Source organism: Talpa occidentalis, unplaced genomic scaffold, assembly GCF_014898055.3.
Source record: "Talpa occidentalis isolate TD23 unplaced genomic scaffold, MPIMG_talOcc4v2.1 talOcc4.12, whole genome shotgun sequence".
Taxonomy (NCBI): Eukaryota; Metazoa; Chordata; class Mammalia; order Eulipotyphla; family Talpidae; genus Talpa; species Talpa occidentalis.
In genome coordinates this window covers 65,253,277-65,270,743 of record NW_023601212.1, presented here as the reverse complement: position 1 = coordinate 65,270,743, position 17,467 = coordinate 65,253,277, and positions in this window count along the sequence as shown.

The window sequence follows — 17,467 nt, the reverse complement described above, 5'->3', positions numbered from 1 at the left end:
ATAGAGCTTCCATATGATCCAGCAATTCCACTCCTAGGTATTTACCCAAAGGACACAGAAACATCCATTCCAAAGAGCACCTGCACCCCTATGTTTATAGCAGCACTGTTTACAATAGCTAAGCTTTGGAAACAACCCAAATGCCCAAAAATAGATGACTGGATCAAGAAGATGTGGTACATATACACCATGGAATATTACTCAGCATTCAAAAAAGATAAACACATGCAGTTTGCAGCAACATGGATAGAGCTGGAAGGGATCATGCTCAGCGAAATAAGCCAGAAAGAAAAAGAAAAATACTGGATGGTCTCACTCATAGCAGGAATCTAGAAAACTTAAATAAGGGACCAGGAAAAAGAATAACTATAAGAAAGAAAATATCAAAATCAACAAACAACTATGAATGAGAGACACTCTATGGGGCTTGGGGGGCGGGGAAAGGAGGGCTTGGGGTCAAAATAAGGGGGTTGTTGGGCCTCCCCGGTGGCGCAGCAGTTGAGCACTCGGTTGCAAAACTGCCCACAGCCTCTGCAGCGCTGGTTCGATTCCCAGCTGCTCCCTGGCCACCGGAGGAGGGTCCCACATGGCACGCAGACCTTTCCTGCCACCCGCTGCTCCCCTCAGCAGTGTACTTCGGTCCTTCTGCCTGCTCTGCTCCCCGCTCTGGCTCTGGTGAATTCTTTCACCCTCCCACACTTCTGACTGTACCCAGTGCTTGTATAAATAGATAAATAAATCTTAAAAAAAAAAAATAAGGGGGCTGTAATTGTATGGGGAAATAAAAATAAAATTAAAAAAAAAAGAAATCAAGAAAAAGAACTGAAAAAAAAAAGACTACAATAAAATAAAAATAAAAATCAACAAGCAACTATAAACTAGAGACACACTACAGGGGAAGGGGGTTGTGTTGAGGGGTGGAGGGATTAGGGTCAAAATATGGAGGAATGGGGGGGAATTGTATGGTGAATATAACCAAGATGAAAATGCATATATTGTGCAAACATGAAAAATTATGTAAAAAATACATAAAATATTAAATATATATATAAACTGGCTTACAAAAAATAATGGCTCTATCGATGTGTCTCATCAGGGTGTGCAAATACCCTAAAATGTTAACAAATTTTCCCTGCCCTAGCAGATAATAGGGCAAAGCCAACTGCATAGACTTCTGGAACAACTCTGCAAAATCTGAACCCTGGGGCCTCCCAGGTAGTGCAAGGGTTTGTTAAGTCTTAGCACTATAAAACTATCCACAGCCACTATAGCACAAGTTCGATCCCTGGCCAGGGAGCTACCCACATGGCGCAACAGACCTCCCTTGTCTCTCTCACTGCTCCCCTCAGCAGTGTATTTCAATTAGTCTCCCTGTTCTGCTTCCCACTCTGTCTCTGGTGAATCCTCTCACCCCCTGTACCTCTGGCCTGTACCCCAGTTCTTGTATGAGTAAATACATAAATCTTAAAAAAAAAAAACCTGAAGCCTATGGGAAGGACTGCCTTTTCAACCTCCACTAATGACCAAGGAGCCAGATAAAGAAGATTTAACCATGGATACCCAGGCTTTGCATCTCTGCAGTGGATTCCTCAGGAAGAAAGAGGTTAAATCCTGGCTGTGTCTTCCTCTGCCCACAGACAGCAGCAATGGACTTGTAGGTCATAATGACACCAAACGCCAGTGGTCTCAGTGCCCTCAGCCAATAATAGGAAACAGAGTTTGAGGAAAAGGAGATTATTTTAATTTGTCAACAAATTAAGGAGGACAGCAGACTCATGTCTGCAAGACCACCATCCTCCTCTTTGGCAATTCAGATGTGATCTTCCTGGGAATGCTCTTTTCCCTTGGAATGTAAGAAAACAGTTTGTTACGCCTAGAGGATAAAGGAAATGGGAGAGTTTAACTGATAGGACAGAGAGACAAGAGACAGAGAGACAAGTCCTTTGTTGCTGTATCAATAACAACGTGGAACCATAAGCCCCCCTGTAAAAAAGAAATTTTTTTTAAAGATTTATTTATTTATGCATACAAGAACAGAGGTGTGGGGGGTGAGAAGATTCACCAGAGAAAGAGTGGAGGACAAAACAGACAGACAGATTGACTGAAATACACTGCTAAGGGGAGCAGTGGGAGAGACAGAAGAGGTCTGCTGCGCCATGTGGGTAGCTCCCTGGCCAGCCAGTGATTGAAACTGTACTGCAGAGACTGTGGAGAGCTTCATAGTTTGCATCTTAACCCCCTGCACCACCAGGGAGGCCCAAGAAATAGATTTTTAATGTCAGGAACTCACTGTTTCTATCTATATAATTCAAATTCAAACTTGTGTTTATTGGAACATCCCTCACAGAGTTAAAATCTGTCAGACTGCTTCTGGGATTCTAATCCTCACTTTGATTACCTAATTAACTCTGTCTAACTATCACTGAGACTTGATTTCACTTAACAAGCAGAAGAGAAAAAAACCATTTGGATCCCCTGCAACAGAAGCATCTGGAAGACTATGGGGAGGGGGTCTGTGGGAGTGGGGGGCAGTGCAGCTGCTTAAACAGAGGAAGCTGTTGATCAGAGATGAATCACCCATGCATGACTTACCCAGGAATTCAGTGGTTTAGGGGAAGTGCATCCTACTACTACAGCATCCTTACCTTTGATCAGCAAGAGGTCTGTGTGTGTACATCAGTGTCCTCATCCTTTGAAAGGGCACCTACCATGGAGAGCCTGAGCAAATAACTTCAGCTCCACAATTGCCAGGGCCACAGGGGACTGAATGGGATTTAAACACCCTCATTGTAGTGATCACTTAGCTCACTGACCCCACAACCCTCCCCACCTTACTCCCAAACACCGCCACTACTCCCTACCTCCAACATCTGCAAACTCATCACATTGTATGACAGTCCTTCTGGAAAGCACTGGACAGGAACTGGGCTGTAAGTTGAGTTGTGTTCTCGGTTCCTTTTCTGACTCCTTTTTTCTGTAAGAAAAACAGATGAATGGAGCGCAGAGACCACAGATGTTCCTGATTCTGGATCAGGATGTGCTGGGGACAGCTTGCAGAACTCCTATCCCTGCATGCCCCCAAGACAAACAGCAGACAGGAAGTGGCCATGGTTCCCCTTTGCCAATGCCCCTGCCTTTGGTGCTCTTGTGCAGCCTAAACTGAATCCAGTGTGTCGTAGTGGAAAGAACTCGGATTTGCACCAAGTTCTAGACTTCAGTTCTGGAGCTGTCATGTATTCGTTGTATGCCTTGGCTAAGGCTAAGCCATCTACACTTCGGCATCCCCATCCAAAAAAGACAAGGCAAATAATGCCTGCTTTAACATTCCCGAAAGGATTTTAGACTATAAAAATCAGAAATCATATAGGGCCTCCCCAGTGGTGCACGCGGTTGAGCGCCAGGTTGTGCCGGTTCAATCCCCGGCTACTCCCCGGCCACCGGAGGAGGGTCCCACATGGCGCACAGACCTCTCCTGCCGCCCGCTGCTCCCCTCAGCAGTGTACTTCGGTCCTTCTGCCTGCTCTGGTCCCTGCTCTGGCTCTGGTGAATTCTCTCACCCTCCCGCGCTTCTGACTGTACCCAGTGCTTGTATAAATAAATAAATAAATCTTAAAAAAAACCTCCCATACATTAAAAAAAAAAAATCAGAAATCATATAAACACTCGGACAGTCCACACAACATTTCCAGATTCTTTAAAGTGTTCTCTCCTTACCACCAATTCAATCCCATTCTTCTTCAAATTGTGTTTCATATTTGCCATCTCACTTCTTCCAAGTATTTCTTTACCTGCTGCTACCAATAATTCCATTACCCTGATCCTCATTCATAGAATTGAAAAGAGACGGACCTTTGACACACATTCAGGTTGCCAGGAGGAAGCTACCCAAACAAAGAAAACTACTGGATTTGGAAGTTCAAGAGAAGTACTTTTATAGGATCCCAAGGGCAAGACAGGAGAGGTCTGCTGTGCCATGTGGGTAGCTCCCTGGCTGAGGATCAAACTCGTGCTGCAGTGGCTGCTCATAGCTTCATAGTGCTGAGACTTAATCCCCCTGCGCCACCAGGGAAGCCCAGCAATGAATTCTTTAAAAAATCGTTTAAGCCCACCCACTTTGATTTTATCTCAAGTTGCCAGTAGCTCAGAATGCGGTGTGGGATGAGGACCACAGAGTCAAGAGTCTGCTGTGTAGACAAGGGTAGAGACACTCACACCCTGTGTTAAACCAACAGTTTGAGGGATCAGATAAAAAATTAATTTGTTCTGGCTGGAGCAAACTGGAGAAAATTCTCCCAGAAAGTAGCATCTGAAGCTTTCCCACAGGTGAAGGAAATGAGTGGAAAGTTCTGGAGAGGGTAATGGAAAGGTATAGCGCTGTGAAGGGGAAGGCACAGAGATTGGGGGTAAAGACACTTGAGATTGTTTCATGAAATGTGTCCAATCTGTCTAACAAAAGGGATGATTTGTTTGCAGATGTCACAGCTCCCCTGAGACTTGTGTTCATTCACCCGCCACAGTTGCCCCACCACAGTTGCAGCCCCTGCCAGGGAACCAGGTTCCTTGTGTCTCCCACAGGCTTCATGCTTCCACACTCCCTTCACAGGGGATCTCAGGAACCCCAAAAGGGCCCACCTCGGTACAGCCCCATCTGTTGCCTCGTCTCAAGCTCCCAAACCTCTCGGGTCACCTTCCATCCAAAATAATACTTCAGACAGGCTACAAGGGTAGCAGCTTCAAAAAAGTAACTACATCCATTAGGGGCTGGCTGTTGCTTGTCACGAAGAGTCTTGCCCCGTAAACCTATCCTTTTTTGTTCCGGATGACTAGAAGGGATGGTTAAGGGACATTCTCACACAATGAGTCTGTATTTCTCAGGCTTCTGGAATGATCTTGTGAACAAGGGTGAGAACTATAGGTTGAATATTAGAGCAATTGGTAATTGGCTCAACAATTGCACCCAAACAGTGAGAAATGGATCATTGGAAATTAAGAGATTTCTAGTGAGGTAAAATCATCTTCACTTTTTAAATGATTTTTTTTCACATGGAAGATTTGGGGTATAGGCCAGAGGTGTGGGGGGCGGGAGTGGTGGTGGTGAGAGGATTCATCAGAGACAGAGTGGGGAGCAGAACAGGCGGATCTACTGAAACACACTGCTGAGGGGAGCAGCGGGCGAGACAGGAGAGGTCTGCTGCGCTATGTGGGTCAGCTTCTGACTGGGATTGAACTCAGGCCTTAGTGGTGATAGCACAAAGACTTAACTCCTAGGCCAACAGGGAGGCCCTAAATGATTTTTTAAAATGAGGTTAACATTAGGGTCTCCCCATCAGGCATTGCCACGGTAGTCTGCCCACCACAAGTCACCCATAGCCCTCCACCATAGTCCATGGCGCTTCCTTCCCTCTTTGTTCTTAGCCCTGCCCTTCCCTTTAATCTATTTTATTTCTTTAATTTGTTCTATTCAACTTTTAAAAAAATAATTTGAATCAGGACCCGGACGACATACCTAATTTGCATGTGTTGCAAGAAGAGAGGGACTCCACTGGATCCAAAATTATCTAAGCAAAGATAAAAATTCAAAAGATATAAATAAAGTTTCTGTATTTGGCCCCCAAAATTCACTACATAAGCATGAGTTGGGGAGGGAAGAGGCATGCCTCTTCAGGTGGGTTTGCAGGCGATATGCTCAGTGAAGTTAGACAATATCACTTGAGTCTTGGAAAAGGGTTTGTCTTTAGGCTACACTGCGTTGCATGTCAAAAATCTGAGTTCTATTTCTGCCCCACCACTAGCAAGACCATCAGTGTCCCTGGGTCGCGAGTTTCTTTCTTTATGAAATTAACAAGTTACAGTGGATCCCTAGGTCCTTGACAGCAGTTATGTTGTAGGGGTCATCCCTTCATTGTCTATGGAACTGAGGTCAACACTCACTTCCCCACCTTCTCAATTGCCTCTCTGAACTGCAGAGACTGCAAAGCACAAAGGGCTGAAGGCTCCTTTGCTGCTGGGTGATAACCCAGATGACCGTGGACAGCATGTGAAAGGTAAAACTGAAGCAGTTCACTTTCTGCAGTCGTGGTTGCTTTGGAAACTAAGTGAAGGAAGCGTTGGGTTTTACTATGGTAGAAATAGCAGAGATCCAGCATTCAGAGGCGGCTCTGTGGTGCTAAGAGGCAGTCCTGAGGGCGCATTTCTGGCACCAGAGCAGACAGGTAACATGTAAGGTGTCCTAGAAACAGCAGCGTCATTCCCATGAATGGCTGTTTCCTTCCTGACTGCAGTGGCTGTATGGTCCTTGACTGTCAAATGTCTGATCATGGGAGAGGCAGTAGCTCCCCTAGTGGTGTGACAAATGGAGACTAAAACTCAAACCTGAGTCTGTTTCTTCATCTCAATCAACTGTTCTGTAAGCTATTACGTTCTATGTAGTCAATTCTTTCCTAGTTTTCTAGCTAGATCTCTTTAATCCAGCTAGAGTAGATTCTGTTCTCTAAAATTAAATCTTGATCAATATAATAATACTTGGAGAAAGTCCCTTTCTAATACAAGGCCTAGAAAAGTACACACCAAATTGCTAGGCAACTACTACCTCTATAATCACTGAAGGTGTGGGAGGATGATGCCTGAAGCAGACTTGAATTTTGTTCTATAAAGAATGTTTTTCAAATAGAGACTACATTCATTAATAATATTATGCCAGGGGCCTCCCTGGTGATGCAAGTGGTTAAGCACAGCAATGTGAAGCAATCTACAGCCTCTGCAGCACAAGTTTGATCCCTGGCCGGCCAAGGAGAAACCCACATGGCGCAGCAGACCTCTCCTGTCTTTCCCACTCTCCCCTCAGCAGTGTGTTTCAGTCAGTCTGCCTGTTCTGTTCCCCACTCTGTCTCTGATGAATCCTCTCACCCCCCCACACCTCTGGCATGTACCCCAGTTCTTGTATGCATAAATAAAAATCTTTTAAAAATAATACTATGCCCAAAAAATTAGATAAAATGGGTGATTTTTATGGTGACAGCATAATTCATGGCATGATCAAAAGGCAGCATCTTTATTTGTCATAGTCCATCTGAAATTTATTCAATGGGGTAATCCTCCCTGCTCCAGCACTCTGCTGCTCAAGGGTGGGGTAAGAACTCAGCCTTGGCATCAGTTGGAAACCCTTAAGAAATGCAGAATCAACGACATGAGCACCCCAGACCCACTGACTTGCCACCTGCTTTGCTGGAGAACTGGGGGTTTCGTGTGTACATTAAAGTGTGAGAAGAAGCATGATTTTTCTGCCTCTTGATAACTGATAGTTTTATGATTTAGGTCACAAGCATAGTTTCATTTATAAATTAGAATGTTCATTCCTGAATATTAATCTCACCTCTGGTCTTTATTTATTTTTTTAAAGATTTGTTTATTTATACATACAAGAGCTGGGGCACAGGCCAGAAGTGTGGGGGTGAGAGGACTCACCAGAGACAGAGTGGGGAGCAGAACAGGCAGACTGACTGAAATACACTGCTGAGGGGAGCAGTGGGGTGAGACAGGAGAGGTCTGCTGCACCATGTGGGTAGCTCCCTGGCCGGGGATCAAACTCATGCTGCAGTGGCTGTGGATAGCTTCGTAGGTTGCATCTTATCTCCTTGTGCCCAGGGAGCCCCCACCTCTGGTCTTTATTTAAAGGTAAGTCAGCTAAGGTCCTGACTTGGGGAAGGAGCTGGATTGACATTGATTCATTCCTTCTCTCCCTCTCCTTCGCCTTCCCCTTTTTCCCCTCTGTCCCTCTGTCCCTCTCCACAGCTCTCCTCCATCTCTCATTAGCATCTGTTATTTTTGATTCTAACTTAAACCAAAGCAGGAAGGAAAAGCAAAGGGAGGAAGGGTGGGTTTGGGAACAGAAAGTTCTCATTTGACTGGGGAGCTTCCTACTCTCTGGGCTTGGCAGGTGACGAAGGCCAACTTGTTCTCCCATGGACGCTACTATGCACTTCTTGACTGCTCTCCTGTGGTTCTGACCCAGGCGAGTCCTGACTCTATTTCTTCCCTACCACTTGTGCCTCTTCCTCAGTCCTCGGAGTCCAAATTCACCGCCAGCTTATTGGTGCCTCTGTCCACCCATCCTGGTGACCTTACTATACAGGAACCAAGACAAACCCACGCCAGCTGTCCATCTTTCATGGGCTGTAGAAATACATATTAATACCATTAATAATTTTCTGGCTTTGCAGAAGGAAAAAGAAAAATATCGGATGGTTTCACTTATAGCAGGAATATAGGGGAACCCAATAAGACATCAGTGTAAAAAATAATAACAGCACAAAACACAACAAAGCAAAAACAGACAATTATAAATCAGAGACAAACTGCAGGGGAGGAGGAGGGAGAGGGATGAGAGGGAGGGAGGGAGGAGCACAGGGGACTGAGGTGATGGTGCACGGGTGCATTGGGGAAGGAAACTCTATGGGGACCACACCTCAGAGGGTGGGGGGAAGCAAATATTGTTTAAAAATTAACAACGATGTAAAAAAGAATAGTAAAAATAAAATAAAATAATTTTCTGGCTTTGCCCAGGAAATTCTCACTTTTAGGCCTCTTGTGCCACACATAACTCACTTTAGCTTTCTTGGGTGTGGGCAAGTCCCTCTATCCCACTACGGGGACACATCTCAGTCCTCTCTGGGTGAGTCCAGGAACATGTTCCTCTTTAGGCCTGAGGAGGAGGTGCTGAGCTCCCCACATCTCCCACAGTGAGGAAGATATGTTAAGGATTCACATCCTGGCACAGAAATCTCTTCAGAGGTCCTCTCCCCCTTGAGCCCTCTTATCTGTTCCCTTCTTATCTCGTGGATGTGATTTAGAGTCTCAAAGTCAAGGACAGATCCTCACCCATTTCCTTTGCAAATTTTGCATGTGATGTTCTGGCTTCGGAACTTCACATTTGTTGTATTTTGAAATAATCGCTTTTGACATCCTGTCCCAAGTGCAATTGTTTAATTACAAAAAATAAACATAAAAAATAAAACACTACCTTTTTCTCCCTGGACACATCCACCTGAAGATCGGATGTCCTCATGGGCCCTACATTTTAAAGCAAATGTGGAGCTTCTAGAGCTGGGCTCAGAAAGGCCAGCATGGAAAGGGACTCAAAGTTAGAAACAATTGAAAACACTAGGGCCTCCCTAGTGCACAAGGGGTTAAGATGCAACCCATGAAGCTATCCGTAGCCACTGCAGCATGAGTTTGAGCCCTGGCCAGGGAGCTACCCACACGGCACAGCAGACCTCGCCTGTCTCACCCGCTGCTCCCCTCAGCAGTGTATTTCAGTCAATCTGTCTGTCTGTTTTGTCCACCACCCTGTCTCTGGTGAATCCTCTCACCCCCCACACCTCTGGCCTGTACCCCGGTGCTTGTATGCATATATAAATAAATAAATCTTGGGCCTCCCGGGTGGTGCAGCGGTTGAGCGCTGGGTTGTGAAGCTGCCCATGGCCTCTGGGGCGCCAGTTCGATCCTCAGCTGCTCCCCAGCCACCGGAGGAGGGTCCCACATGGCGCGCAGACCCCTCCTGCCGCCCGCTGCTCCCCTCAGCAGTGTACTTCGGTCCTTCTGCCTGCTCTGCTCCCCGCTCTGGCTCTGGTGAATTCTCTCACCCTCCCACGCTTCTGACTATACCCAGTGCATGTATAAAACAAAACAAACAAACAAACAAACAAATAAATAAATAAAACATGCCTCTACTAAAAAAAAAAAAAATAAATAAATCTTAAAAAAAAAACCCACTAAAAAAAATAGGAAAAAAAAGTATCTTTAAGGAAACCTACGTGTGCCCTAAGCCACATCTTCACATATCTGAAGGCAAACAAGAGGCCAGGAGATAGATTTGTTCTGTGTGGCTATAGGAGGAACAGTGAGTAGAAGCCATAGCAAAATAATTTTGCTCTAAACTTATAAGGAAAAACTTACTCATTGTCAGAGTTGTCCAGAGAGGCGGCTGTCCAAGAGGCTGTCCCTTGCAGCTGGTGAGGGCCGTGTCCTCACAAAGAGTCAAGAATGGCTGAAGTTTAGGGAGGTGTCAAGAAGTCGTTTTTTGGTTCCACTAGACAGTCTGTATGTTCTCTTCAGATTTTTTTTTTTAAAGATTTATTTATTTATTTATTTATTTATTTATTTATTTATTTATTTATTTATTTATTTATACAAGCTCTGGGTACAGTCAGAAGCGCGGGAGGGTGAGAGAATTCAGAGCCAGAGCGGGGAGCAGAGCAGGCAGAAGGACCGAAGTACACTGCTGAGGGGAGCAGCGGGCGGCAGGAGAGGTCTGCGCGCCATGTGGGACCCTCCTCCGGTGGCCGGGGAGCAGCCGGGGATCGAACTGGCACTGCAGAGGCTGTGGGCAGCTTCGCAACCCAGCGCTCAACCGCTGCGCCACCGGGGAGGCCCTCTCTTAAGATTTTTGAGAATCAGCAATATCTTGAAAGATGTCCACCTTTACTCTGAGGCCACATATAGGCAGCTTTTGAAAATTGACTCTCCTCGATTTACTTTTGTCAGGGGAGGTACCATGTTCCTCACCCACACTTATACTTTGAACTAACTACTGGGAAGGAGGGGTGAGGGGCTGGGGGTGTTAGGGGGAAAGGATGTCCTGAGTTAATTTTGTACAGGCTTTGTACCCGTTTTATATGGGGGCTGCTGTGTAACAGGGGGAGGGGGCAAGTTGAGGCCAGGTGAAGTTATGCAACATGGAAAGCAGGCGGGCTAAAATGAAGAGCACTTGGGCCTTCCTGGTGGTGCAAGGGAGTAAGCACTGCACTATGAAGCAATCTGCAGCTTCTGCAGCACAAGTTCAGTCTCTAGCCGGCCAGGGAGCAACCCACACGGTGCAGCAGACCTCTCCTGTCTCACTTGCTGCTCCTTTCAGCAGTGCCTTCAGTCCATCTGCCTGTTCTGTTTCCTGCTCTGTCTCTGGTGAATCCTCTAACCCCCCATATCTCTGACCTATATACCCCAGCTGTTGTATGCGTAAATAATAAATAAAAATTTAAAAAAATATTAAAAAATAAAATGAAGAGCTCTTGCTGTGGTTACCCATCTTAGACCCTGGTACTGCTGGGAAGGAGACACTTGAAGGAGAGACAAGTAGACACTTGGAAGGGACAGTGGGTGAGAGACATGTGGGAGGCTGACAATAGCAGCTGTTATCTTGATTTCTACATTAACTGTGCTCCATTTGTTCCAGCTTTCTGGGACCTGCTTCAAAACCCCTTTCTTATGGTTCCCTGCCAGAAGGTGCCTTAGACTTGTGACAAGTTACTGAGCCTCAGTGGCCCTGTTTGGGGCCAACCCTGTTTGGATGGACATTTACCCATAACAGAATAGGTAACTTTGAATGTTTAAATTCAAATATTCTTTCTCATTCTCTTCTCTCTCTATGCACATTAATTATATCAAGTTCTTTTACACTAAAAGTATTCTTTGTCTTTGTGTGCATGGATGGCCAGACTCCTTTAGAGCATGCAAGTTTGGCAGTTCTAGGGAGCCCCTCAGTTGCATGTTGGGGCCTCCCTGGTGGTGCAAGGGGTTAAGCACAGCACTTTGAAGCAATCCGCAGCCTCTGCAGCATGAGTGCAATCCCTAGCCAGACAGGGAGCTACACACATGGCGCAGCAGACCGCTCCTGTCTCTCCTGCTGCTCCCCTTAGCAGTGTATTTTGGTAAGTCTGCCTGTTCTGTTCCCCACTCTGTCTTTGGTGAATCCCTCCCATACCTCTGGCCTATACCCCTGTTCTTGTATGCATAAAGAAATCTTTTTTTTAAAAGTGATGTCATTTTGATGAGATGTGGGGTCAGTAAGTGGGGTCCTTGAGTTACCGCTGAGAAAAGTTTTAGCAGAGTTCCTCTTTCAGCAGCACACAGCAAGCTTACCCAGGAGACAAGACTTACACAGACACAGGCAGGTGAATGTTCCATTTAAAAGGACAGCTTTGTTAGGAAAATGAGAAAGAAAAAGAGAGACACCTGCATAGACACAGGTGGGCCGGGAGAGCTGCCACTGCTGCTTTGCAAAGGGAAAATGTTTTGAAAAGAAACGCCTGCATAGTCACACGCAGCAGGAGAGCTGCATCTTGCCAGTGCTGAAATTGCACTGATCCAATTGTTTTCTTTTTGGAGAGGGGTTCGTTCCTTTGTGGAATTGCTATCTATCATTAAATTAATTACTTTTAAGCTGTGACTAGGTTGATTTGTAAGGACCAGTGATTTTCTATAAAGGCCCTCAGTCTCCATATCCCCATCTCTGGTCTGTGCCTTGGGGTACTTTGTGTAGCAGTCTAACTTACTTACTCGCTGTAGGTGGTTTTGTAACAGTGTGGTCCCCAGGAAAGGGGGAAGTTCCAGGTTCCCTGCCCCACCCAAATGGAGGGTGGAGCTGAGCAGGTAGAGAAGAAGCTGCAGAGGAGACTGAGGAAAGAAGGAAGCAGGATGGAGATCCAGAAGGAGACCTGGAGGAGGCACATGGGGCCAAGAGACATGTGAAGAAACTGTACTTGCCTTTTGGTCGTGGACTGGGTGACACAGATGTGGGTGAGAGCCCCGAGGGGAGGTGACCAATGGTGGCTTTTACCTTGATTTTGATTTTGCTCTTTTCCTTCCGGGCTTGTCTGGTTATTTCTGACCCTTTTCTGTGGGTCCCCACTGGAAGATTCTTTAGATTTGTGGCAGGCTTTGGGGCCTTGCTCTGGGCCAATCCCATTTGAATGGAGTTTTACCCACGAGGGGACAGGTAACTTTGGGTGCTTGATTTAGAAACTAGATTCTTTGCCTTTCCTGTATTGTTTCCTAATTGTATTAAAGTTCCTTCCCATTAAAGTCTCATATGTTTTGTGTTGATGCGGCAGATGGCAGAACCCATTTAAAATAGGCAGGTTTGCGGGGTTTGGGCTGCCCCTCTCCCTGCCCTGTAACAGTTTAACAACTATGTTCATTTCTATCCCCATCTCTAGTTCCTGGTATTGTGATGCCTCCATCCTAAATTTTCTAATCTTACCTTCCATCAATAGTATTTGTTTATTTAGCAAAGAGCCTATTTCTTAGCCTGAATAGTCACATTTCATAGTTTATGAACTCAGGTCAGTCACAAACTTCCATGGAAGTCGAGCCAAAGAAATTCTTTGTTTCAAGATCACTTTGCATTCTGAAAGACAACAGCCTTCCTCATCTCAACATCTTTCATGGAATTAAACAATTTCTGTAGTAACATGCATATGCCTTCTTTCTTGGTTCAGCTACAGCAGACTCACAGAAAGCTGCAACCCCCTGGGGTACAATGAATACTCCAAGAATATGAAATCCCAGACACTTAGCCAGAAAGCCTCACTCTGAGATTTCACAATGCACTGGAAGTCCTGGTAGTTATTCTCAACATGGACGTCCTTCTGTACTGACGGGGCAATCTATTTGATTCTTCCATTCTAGTTTTAAATGAGCATCTCCTCTGGTAAGGCTTATTGATGTCCTGAAGAATGCTTCCAAATATCCATCCCAAATACCCAAGGTTAAAGAAAGTGAATGAAAGTCAGCAAGTTTGGAGCAAGAAAAACATCCTTAGGCCTCCCTAGAGGTGCACGGGGTTAAGCACAGCACTATGAAGCAATCCGCAGCCTCTGCAGCATGAGTTTGAGCCCAGCTGGCCAGGGCTTCACCTGTTGCAGACTTCACCTGTTGCACCCGCTGCTCCCCTCAGCAGTGTACTTCAATCAATCTGCCAGTTCTGTTCCCCACTCTGTCTCTGGTGAATCCTCTCACCCCCTGCACCTCTGGCTTTTACCCCAGCTCTTGTATGCATAAATAAATCAATCTTTTAAAAAAAATCCTTGTGGAAGCTGAGTGAACAAAACAAAAACACCTGCTGTGAGGAGCCCAGGATAAGCCCCATTGATAAGACCTATCCCCAGGAGTCACAGACTGGAAGCCTGGAAATTCCCCGCTGGTGTCCCACAGATGTCCCACCAAATAGGCATTTCCGTTTGATAGTTTTTTATTTCCTAAAATTCTTGCCTTCTTCCCCTGCATGTTGCAGCCTGAGTTTAAAATCTGCATGTCATTCTACCCAGAGATTACAGAAATCTGGAAAACAAATTCATTCTTATTGTAATGTGTTTGCCCTTCAATGCAACAAATTCCCAAATTTCTCCTTTTTCTGAAAAAATGGGGTGAGGGGTGAGAGGGAGGAGGAAGTATGCAAAGGAAAGCAGCTATATGGGACCCCTTTCTCAAGAGTCTGTTTTCCTTACAGGTTAACCCTCAAATTTTACTTCCAAGAATAAATCTTTTCCCCTCTACATAGTGGAGACTGTTATTTAGTATTGTTACAGGACAGGGAGAGGGGCAGCCCAAACCCCGTAAACCTGCCTATCCTACATGGGTTCTGCCATCCGCCGCATCAACACAAAACATGAGACTTTAATGGGAAAGAACTTTAATAAAACTAGGAAACAATACAGGAAAGGCAAAGAGTCTAGTTTCTAAATCAAGCACCCAAAGTTACCCGTCCCCTTGTGGGTAAACATCCATATGGGATCGGCCCAGAGCAAGGCCCCCAAAGCCTGCCACAAGTCTAAGGCATCTTCCAGTGGGGACCCACAGAAAAGGGTCAGAAATAACCAGACAAGCCCGGAAGGAAAAGAGCAAAATCAAAATCAAGATAAAAGCTGCCATTGTCACCTCCCCTCGGGTCTCACCCACATCTGTGTAACCCAGTCCACGACCAAAAGACAAGCGCAGTTTCTTCACGTGTCTCTAGGCTCCATGCACCTCCTCCAGGTCTCCTTCTGGCTCCATCCTGCTTCCTTCCTCAGTCTCCTCTGCAGCCTCTTCTCTCTGTTGTGCCCAAGATCAGCAGACTCGGCGAGCATAGCCTCCAAGAATCCAAAGACAGCTGATGCAAACGCAAAAGGGAGTTTATTACGGGCTCGAGACCGGGCCCTCGACACGCACCGATGCAACGGCAGAGGTCGAGAGCCCCGAACAGAGGAAGCAGGGGTATCTTATTGGGTCGCGAGTGACGCGAACTTTGCAAGAAGCTGGCAATTACTCATTGGCTACTACAAAGGCATTTTGGCGCGCGCGGTTAGTTTCAAACTGATTGGACAGTTAGAGATGCTGTCCCATTTATGGATAGGACTGCCCTCATTGGTGGCTGGGGTGGTCTGCTTTTTCGTCACCAAGTGGAGTGAGGGTTGTGACTGCTGAAACTATCTCCGGAATGCGGCTGGACAAGGACCAACATAGCAAGGTGGAGGATATACAAAATGGCGAAACCTCGGCTAAGCTTGGTTCCACATTCCCCCATTTTTTTTTTTTTTTCTGAAAAACGGCTAGTCAGCTAAGAAAACAATAGCTACCAAGCCTTTTATCCGTTAGTCAGTCTCAGAATTATGGTTAAGTTCCAAGCTTAGCCGAGGTTTCGCCATTTTGTATATCCTCCACCTTGCTATGTTAGTCCTTGTCCAGCCGCATTCCGGAGATAGTTTCAGCAGTCACAACCCTCACTCCACTTGGTGACGAAAAAGCAGACCACCCCAGCCACCAATGAGGGCAGTCCTATCCATAAATGGGACAGCATCTCTAACTGTCCAATCAGTTTGAAACTAACCGCGCGCGCCAAAATGCCTTTGTAGTAGCCAATGAGTAATTGCCAGCTTCTTGCAAAGTTCGCGTCACTCGCGACCCAATAAGATACCCCTGCTTCCTCTGTTCGGGGCTCTCGACCTCTGCCGTTGCATCGGTGCGTGTCGAGGGCCCGGTCTCGAGCCCGTAATAAACTCCCTTTTGCGTTTGCATCAGCTGTCTTTGGATTCTTGGAGGCTATGCTCGCCGAGTCTGCTGATCTTGGGCACAACATTTGGGGGCTCGTCCGGGATCGGCTAGCACAGACCCCAACCACCAAACGGCTGAAGGGAGCCATTAAAGCGCGCAGGTGAGTGGTGAAGTTTGAGTCTGCAGACCTGTAGTATTGAGTACCTGTATTTGTATTTTTTGTGCTCAGTACCTGTAGAATTGTTTGCAAACCTGTAGAAGTACTGAGTACCTGTATTTGTATTTTTTGTGCTCAGTACCTGTGGAATTGTTTGCAAACCTGTAATTTTGGTAGCCAGACGCTTAAGTGGATGCGCTGGTAGGTGTCTTGGCGTGGACCAGGGGAGACGTCCCCGGACCACCTGAATGGCTATCCCCTGTGGGGCAGCACTGGGGTAGCATTTGTATGGGGCCCATTTGAAAAATTTGTTTTTTGGTTCGTTTAGTGTGTTTGTTATTCTTAAAACTTTGGTGTTTGTCTCTACCCAGGGACCTCTAATTGGTTATCCGTACCCCTTGTGGGGCAGCACTGGGGCAGGTCCCCCTTTTGGGGAAAGTTCAAAAAAAAAAAAACAACAAAAAAACAAAAAAAACAAAAAAACTGAAGTTTACTAAATTGTAGTTTCTCAGTGTTTTTGCAAATATTGGTAAAAATAACTGTTTCTTAAAATTAGTGCATGTGGCAAAAAAAAAAAAAAAAAAATTCAAATAAAAATTAAGAGATCTCTTTGTTCTTGATTTTTGCCTCCGGAGAATTAATTGTAAATGGCGCCTATAAAAAAAAAAAAAATTGGTGCTTTGCTTTGTTTAAATATGTTTACTTGTGCTGTACGAAAAAAATAATAATTAACCTGGCCTATGCTAACAAACAAACTTACTTCTAGGCTTTTATCTAAACTTCTCTTGATAAGATCTTGTTCCAGGAAGACTGATCTACTTGTCTTTTCCCCTTGGAAAAAAACAATATATTCTCCCAGTAAAGGACTAAACTTCTTTGCAAAATTCAAGGTAACATCTAAAGCCATATGGACAAGTTACTGAAAAAAATGTGTCTAAGTTGTGCATTCTACAGAGATAATAAACAGCTATTATGGTGTCTTACATGCAGAGATTAAAAACTAAAATGTAATAATTCTAAATACAAGTAAAGTGAAGGTAGTACCTTATACTGTTGTGCGTGTTTTAACTTCTTTTCCCAGGAGTCCTATATCTCTGTATTTTGGCCTTGACTCTATAAACTGTATAATGTTATAATTGTTTTTAATAGTCTGGACTCTGGTTAAAAATTAGTATAAAAATTTTAGCTTCTTAAGTAAATCTAAAAATTTCAGTTTTGTATTTTATAAAATCCTTTGCCTTTTTGGTAATGCATTGCTGGATTTTGGCAATTGCCTATTCATTGCTTGGTTAAAAAAAAACCAACTATTTTATCCCATGTGCCCCTGGCAAAAAGGTGTTATATGCAAAAGTGTGTATGTAAAAAATAATAGCATTTTAGACACAGGACAGGTAAACAAGGTAAAGTAAAATAATTTATATCAAACACCTGTTTTATAGTTAATGACAAAAATGGTAAAAAACTAGTTAGCTTCTTCACAAAAGAGGCAGCATGATAACTTTT